Genomic DNA, 8,398 nt, shown 5'->3' on the forward strand with positions numbered 1-8,398 from the left:
TAACCAGAAGACCTGCATTCTAGCCCAGTAGTTCATTAGTGGGGACAGTAGTGTCCCCAGGAAATGCTCGGTAAAGTGTAGAGGCATTTCTGGTTGTCACAAATGGGGGGAGGAATGCTACTCACAACTGATAGGTGGAAGCCAAGGATGCTTCTAAACATCCTACAAACCACAGGACAGCCCCTCATAACAAAGAATTGTCTAGTCTGAAATATCAACAGTGCTGAGCCCGAGAAACCCTGCTCTGATCAGTGACTCTGACATCAACTTGCTCTACAACTTTGGGCAAATGTCATCTTGTCTCCAGGCCCCTTTCAATGGTTCTTTCCAGCCCCACTCAACCCAACTGGGCTAAAGAAAGTTCTGCTTGACAACTGGCATCTCTGCTGCTGAGACCAAGTGACAGGAACAGTCCGAGCCAAAACCTCCTGTCTGACTGACAGCAGGTCAGGTCCCCATCCTGTGTTATCACTAACATCCTCTTTCACACGTTGTAGACAAACTATTTTAAGGCCAAGCCATACAGGACAGTTTGGAAAGACCCAACCATGACACAAATGGGCTGCGGCTAAACAATGCCACACAGTGTTGCCTATTTCTAGTGATTTTCACAACTAACCAATAAAATGGGTTATGAACTTGTAAATGAGAAAAACATTTGAGTAAGTAAAACATCAGGACAGACAAACTCTTCATTATTCTTCTGAGGTGAAGAAAGGTGATCCTCATAATGGCAACATAGATAATCTAAAAATCACTCAACCCTGAATGCCTATTGGAGCTCTACCCTGAGTCTCTGCTACTCTTGGTTCCCTGTTCACATGTCAACTATCCACTGTGAACTGAGGGCCTACTATGAACCAGGTACTCTTCTAGGCGTTTAAACATATATTGTTCATTTAATTTAAAAAAGTATGTATTTGGCTGTACCAGGTCTTAGTTATGGCATGTGGGATCTAGCTCTGTGATCAGGGATCCAGCCTGGACCCCTTGCACTAGAAATGCAAAGTCTTAGTCACTGGACCACCAGGAAAGTCCTCATTTAATTTTTAAACCCCTGAGCTTACTTTCCAAAAAAACCTCAGCAAACTGTCCTGTCTTTTCAGCTTTCTTCTTACAGTGCAATTTGTCTTTCCTTCCGTCAAGAGGTGTGGTCAGTATTCTCTCTGTTTGAATCTAAATGGGCTTATGATTATAATGGAAGTGACACGGTATGACTTCTTGGGTATACTCGTAAAAAGGCCAGACTTTTTATGACCTGAGCTCCTGGAAGACTCACTCTTGGAAATGAGCCACTGCACTGAGATAAGATACAAGACATCTATGATAAAATCCCCGTGGAGGAGACCCAAGAACCCCAGATCACAGCCTCCACTGAGTTCTCAGCTGATAGACTGGCAGCAGTCTCCTTGGCAGTCATGGGCCATCTTGAAAGGGGATCCCTCAAGCTGCCTCAGCTCACACTGCATGGGGGAGAGATGAGATGTCCCTGCTGGGTGCTTCCCAATTGCAGATATAGGAATCAAGTAAATGAGGCTGCTTTAAGGCATGTGACTTTTGGATGTTTTGTAATGCAGCAATACATAATTGGTACTAATACCAATATGTAGGTGTTTTTATTTTACAACTGGGAATGCTGAGTTTTGGTGAGTGGCAAAGCCAGAATCCAAATTCTGTCTGGTTCTGAATCCTGTGGCCCTACACAACAAATGTGACTGTCTTTTGGAAATGAGATATAGATCTTCTTTCTCAAGCCCTTATCAAGAGTAATATAAAAGCTTTCATATATATATATATATATATAGTATGTATAACATATATCTTAGAAAGCTTAATTTTTGCCTAACTCAAAAGTTTATGGCATTTTTCACTTCATTTGTTTGGTTTAGTATGAATGGAATGCTAGATTTCTACTTAAAAAAGATAAATATCCAACAAGCAACAAAGATTTACTGTATAACACAGGGAACTGTAGTCAATACCTTGTAATAACCTATAATGAAAAATAACCTCAAAAATAATATATGTGTATTTGTATAACCGACTCATCTTGCTGTGTATCTGAAACACTGTAAGTCATCTGTACTTCAATAAAATATATATATTGCATGTGTGCAAAGTTGCTTCAGTCATGTCCAACTCTGCGACCCTATGAGCTATAGCCCGCCAGGCTCCTCTGTCCATGGGATTCTCCAGGCAAGAATACTGGAGTGGTTTGCCATGCCCTCCTCTATATGTGTATTAGGACCAGAAAAAAAAGAGGGGGTGCTTCTAGAGTAGAAGGACATGTGCTCATCTCCTCCTTGGAGAGCATCAAAATTGCAACTAGCGGTTGAACAACCATCAACCGGAAGACACTGGAACCAACCAAATAAAGATACTCTACATCCAAAGACAAAGAAGAAACTTCAGCGAGATGGTAGGAGGAGCACAATTATGATAAAAACAAATTTCATACCTGCCGGGTGGGTGACCCACATACTGGAGAATGATGATACTAAAGAAAATGATATATAACACCTGCTGTCAAGGGGTGTTTCCTACTTGGGGAAATGACACCTAAACTTTATACATTAATAAGTTCAAACTCGGATTGCCTTATAGACAGAAAATATCAAAGCTGGGAAGTTATCCTATGGGGAAAAAAAAGATTCCAAGAGGATGTGTCATGGGTGACAACAAAAATTTTGAAAGACTTTAAATGTCTCATAACTGGAAATGATTGATAAAATCTTACACAGTAAAAAATACAACTGTGAACATCAGGTGACAACTTATAAAAATGATTGCAAAATCATATTAAGTGACACAAGTCAACCACAAAATGAAATGTGCACATAGTTCATGACAACATAAAAAGCAAGAGGGAAATCATATTTATTTAACTTCCCCTGAGTTCCTGGCTGACTGACTGAAGTTCCTGGCACTCTATGTACTTTTCTTTAATTCCAGCTTAAAAATTACTCTTTGTGGAAGTATTATCCGTGTTTTACAGATCAGGGAATTGAGACTCAGAGACATTAAGAAACTTGCACAAAATCAAATAGCTAATGGGTAACTGGGCCAGGGATGAGACCCAAGGAGATGAACATGGGGAGTAAAGGGCAGATGAGCAATAGACGGAAGCAAGATGGAAGGAAGATCAGAGAGAGAGCAGGCAGAACATTGGAGATGAGATTTGAATAGGTCAAACGATCATTTTGCCATGGGTTACATTTACTTTTTTGCAGACTTGCCTTTCAGGTTATGGATTCCTTATGTTCCTTTAAATCTGCAAGCAACTATTTAGCAGCTGCTGAGACAGCATTGTGCCAAGCCCTTAGTGTACAGAGTAATATTAATACAACTCAGTTCTGAAGGAGCTCTCTCTTTTTAAAAGAAATATCCTGAGCCCAAAATGCTCAGCTAATCTGTCCCTAAAATTTGTCCCACAAAAGCTTTTGTAGATCATGAGTGTTTAAGTTGCTAAGTTTGTGGGTAATCTGTTATACAGCAATATAACTAACATAATAATATAATTACTTCAAGCTTTCCATAAGTAAAAGGGTTTACAACTAGTAGGTAGATTTTGCTTTTCTAAAACAGAAAGTAATTCATTGTTTTGTTTTATTTCATTATTATAGATTATGACTGCTTATTGTAAACAATTTTGAAAATTCAGAAAAGCATAATTAAGGGGAATAATATTCCATGTGATCTACAATGCAAGACAACTACTGGTAATAGATATGTCCCTATGAGTCTTCATATACAGTCAAACTACATTAAAATTCTTAAATACTTTAATTAATTAAGCAGTTATCAGACAAGTCATGCACAAGATACAAACTTCAAAAAATATCAAAAGATAGCCAGTGAAAGAATGTTCTCTTACAAATCCCCAGTTTCTACTCTTTGAATCAACCAATATAGTCAGGCTTTTGAATAGTCTACCATGGGTATTTTTTTTTTATACAGTTTTTAAAGATTACACACCATTTACACTTATTACAAAATATTGACTATCTTCCCCATGTTGTACAATAAATCTTTACAGCCTGTCTTACACCCACTAGTTCATACTTCTCACTCTCCCACCCTATATAACCCCAGAAGTATTCTTTGCACATGTAACAGTATCACCTATAAATTCTTAATTCAGCCAATAGAGAACTACCACATCATTTTAAATGCCCACTTGTATTGCAACACATGGATATGTCATAATTACTTAACACATTCCATATGGACAGGCATCAGATTGCTTAAAATCTTTCAATAGTGTTAAGAGTGTCCCAGAGAACATCTCTGTTCATGTATCATTTTGTGTATTTGCCTGAATATTTCCTTTATATACATTTCTATGAGTGGAATTGTTGGGCCAAAATATATACAATTTAAAATTCCTCCATCCACAGTATGTTGGAGAAGAAAATGGCCAGTATTCTTGCCTGGGGAAGCCCATGGACGAGGTGACTGGCAGACTACAGCCCACGGGGTCGCAAGAGTCGGACACAACTTAGCAACTAAACCACCACCACCACGATATGTGGGTCTTGTATATTCATATCTTCATTTTTAAGGACCAGAAAATTGAGAACTAGAGAAGGTAAGTGATTTCCCCTAAATCACACAGCTGGTACAGGGCAGAGTTCAACCCACATTTAGGACTTGGGGTCTCATTGCTCCCGCTCTTCTAGCAGAAGTCTGGGCAGGATTCAGGTTACCCACAAGAAGAGCAAATGAGCTCCCCTTTCTCAAGCCAGACCCTTGTGTCCTTGCTTCCTCCTCTGAGAATGGGCAGGGAGGGACCTGGCATTTTCTCTTGTAACTTGAAAGTCAAAAAGTAGGAGTAGACAGGACTATTTGAATCTCAAGAATGAGAGGACAGTGTAGAATCAATGGGTTACTGAAAATGTTGGGAATGACCAGAATTCCAACATCAAAGAGCAGCGGAAAATGTCTTCTAAAATCACACACTATCCGGATTACTATTCTTTTGGACTTTTCCATGACCATGGATTATAAGCAGCCTAACTGATTGCCCACTGCCTCTCTGGAGCTGAACAGGTAGAGAAAGAGAGGACGTTCAATACCAGTGAGGTAGGACACTGGGTCTGGACTAATAACGTGTAAGTCACGGAACTGTGTTGTGTGGTTTTTTTTAATCCTCAAGGAAAAGAAATGACCTCTCCTCTTCTCTTCTATCACCTTTTCACCCCCTTTGAGAGACAATGTGGTTTCATGGCAAGAATATGAGTTTTAAAGTCCTGGGTGACAATCCTAATGTGGTGTTGGAGCTGGGGTATCAGCAAAACCCTGAGTTTTTGTTTTCCCATCTGTAAAATGGGTTCTTGTGAAAGTTCCTGAAATTATGTTCATGGAAGAGCCTGACACGTGGCAGGTAAATACTCAGGAAAGGGGATTTTCTTTCCTTCTCCTTTCCATTCCAGAAAGTGAAAGTGAAAGTTGCTCAGTGGTGTCTGACTCTTTGCAACCTCATGGTTGCATAGACTGTATAGTCTATGGACTATATAGTATATAGTCTGTATATACTGTATATATATGGGCCGTATAGTCCATGGGATTCTCCAGGCCAGAATACTGGAGTGAGTAGCAGTTCCCTTCTCCAGGGGATCTTCCCAACCCAGGGATTGAACCCAGGACCTCCACACTGCAGGCGGATTCTTTACCAGCTGCGCCACCAAGGAAGCCCCTTCCCCAGAGGATCTTCCTGACCCAGGAATTGAACCACAGAGTCTCCTGCACTGCGGACGGGCTCTTTACCAGGGAAGCCTCCATTCCAGAAGGAGATCTAATAATCAGGTTATGATTTATATGACCCGAGAAAAGCTCATTTCTAAGAGTTCTTGGATTACCAGCTTTTTCTAGGTTTACAAGAGAAAAGGTAAGTATAGTCATCATTCCTTTTCATATTTCTGTATGTGCAAATCTTGAGAGAGGGCCTGTGTGTGTTCATGAACACCCACTCACACCGCACACAAAGTAGTCACCGGCCCCATTACCACTCAACCCTAAATTTAGACGGATTTGAACAGATGACTTACGTAACCACAACTGGAAGGAAAACACAACGTGTACATCCTAATTAAAGTTATCCCTTCAGATAGCCTGCAAATTTTAGTTTTACCAAAGACCGGATCAGAGGGCGTTTATCCACAGCTCACACTGGAGGCTGATAACCAGTTGTCGTGTTCTCCAGGCTCAGAGTCCAGGAAGACTTGACTAGACTCTGAATGAGGCTGGTTAAGTAGGAACTCAGTCCACTTTCCTCCTGCAGCTCCCAGGCTCGGATCCAGAGCTCCACACACTGCAGCTTTGTTTGGTTCTTGCGGAGGGTTTCTCGAGCTTTCCGCCAAGCAGCACTTTGTAGAACCTGCATCTAGCTCCCCGAGTCCAGCAGTGTTTCTCAATATCAACATCGAATTTGGAAGAACACACTTAGCCGGGCTCTGTTCTCTTCTGGGAAAGTGACTTTGGCCGCTAGAAAGAACATGTGTGGTGTGGTGGCTGGAGGACACGTTGATGACCCCATGGGACCAGCGTGTGGACTAAGAGACGAACCTCGCAGACAATGGTGACCCAGGACGTGTATCTCCGAGGACAGATGGGCTGGGCAATCCCATGGGGGCCTGCACTTGTTCTGGGGCCCACATTTGTTCTGAGGCTTTGTTACTACTGCTATGAAAGTTATAATAACATTTGAAAAGGGGGTCCTGCACTTTCGTTTTGCACTAACTCTAACCCTAACCTTAACCCGACAAATAACGCAGTCCAGCTTGTTGATTTCTCCATGCCTTTGCATACGCTGTTCCTTGCCTGGAATGCCTTTCCCACCTCCTGTGCCCCAAGGAATCCCAAGTTTTTCTCTCCTTTTTTCTTTTCTTCCCTACCTGCCTCCTTCTTTTCCTTCCTTTCTACTGCTCTTCCTCTGTTAATTGTTGCTGAGTCCCTGTTTTGGGCTCTACCTTGTGCCAGGGGCCAGGATATGTAGAGCAGACAAGATGGAAGATCCTTATTTTCATGGAATTTATGGTCTGGGGAAGGAGGTAAAGAAACGAAATCACAGAGAAACAAAAAAACTCAGTGACAAATCACAGTCATTGCTATGAAGGAAACACAGGGAATACTGAGGGTAACGCAAAGGTGGGAGGAGGCCAGTTTGGGGAAGGGGGTCAGTGGCTCCAGGGCGAGACTCTGTTCTCAGGAAAGCTTACTCTCCTCCCTCCAAGAGCTGGCCGCTGTCACTTTGAGCCTACCGTGTGTTGCATTCCCAGTTTATTGCTCTGCTGAGGTGCTGGCCGGACTTGATGGCGATTATGTCTCCTTGTCCATCTCCCCAACCGGAACATGAGCTCCAAGTTGCCTGAGGACTGAGACCACATTGTAAGCATTCTTGTCTCCCCAGACATTTTGCTTAGTAGTCACTGAAGGATGTCAGATACTTGGTTACTCGACACGGGTGGCTCTCAGAGGAGGCAAGGGAGCGATTTTGTCTTCCCCCACCCCCCATCCAACCAAGGGATGTTTGGCCATCTCTAGGGACATTTTTAATTGTCATGACCTGGGGTGAGGGAGGATCCTGGCATCTGGTGGGTAGAAGCCAGATATCCTGTAAGCATTCTATAATATCCAGGACAGCCCCCTGCCCCTGAAACAGAATCATTCAAACCCAAAATGTCAATAGGGCTCTATACTCTGTCATACAAAATTGCACATATGGAGAATATTTTTTATCTTTTTATTGAAATATAATTGCTTTACAATATTGTGTTAGTTTCTACTAAACAAATATTATATATTAATGCATATATGTGGAATCTGGAAAAAGGTTATAGATGAACCTATTTCCAGAGCAGGAATGAGACGCAGATGTAGAGAAAGGACATCTGGATCCAGTAGGGTGGCACGGTAGTGGGGAGGGGAGGGGGGGGACGAATTGGGAGATTAGGAGCAGAAAATATTTTTAAAATTTTCACTGGTATAACCATCCCCTGCTCTCCAGCAGGGTCACACTAAAGAGGTTCTTTTTCAGTAAACCCCTTAGAGGCAGCCCCTTAGCTGTTCTTAGGACACATTGCAGTGTCTCCGGCCATGAATTTCTGCTCTTTCCCACTGTGACCCTATGAGCTCATATATGTTAATTTCCTTAGCAAGCGCTGGACAGTGGTGATTTCCTCTTAATCCAGCCCTTTCTTCCCACTTCCTTCTGACCTAAGCTTCTCCTGACACAGCTAAGATCCATTTCCTCAGCAACAGATATTTCTGAGCTCACCAGGTCACCCAGGAACATGATTGAGCAAGTTTCAAGAGCAAATAGCTGTTCAAGGGGTTTTGAGTCAAGGAAGGAAGGAACTAAAATTTGGTGAGAGCACTTATTAAGGGCCAGGCACTTTCC

This window comes from Odocoileus virginianus, chromosome 15 (genome assembly GCF_023699985.2).
Source record: "Odocoileus virginianus isolate 20LAN1187 ecotype Illinois chromosome 15, Ovbor_1.2, whole genome shotgun sequence".
Classification (NCBI taxonomy): domain Eukaryota; kingdom Metazoa; phylum Chordata; class Mammalia; order Artiodactyla; family Cervidae; genus Odocoileus; species Odocoileus virginianus.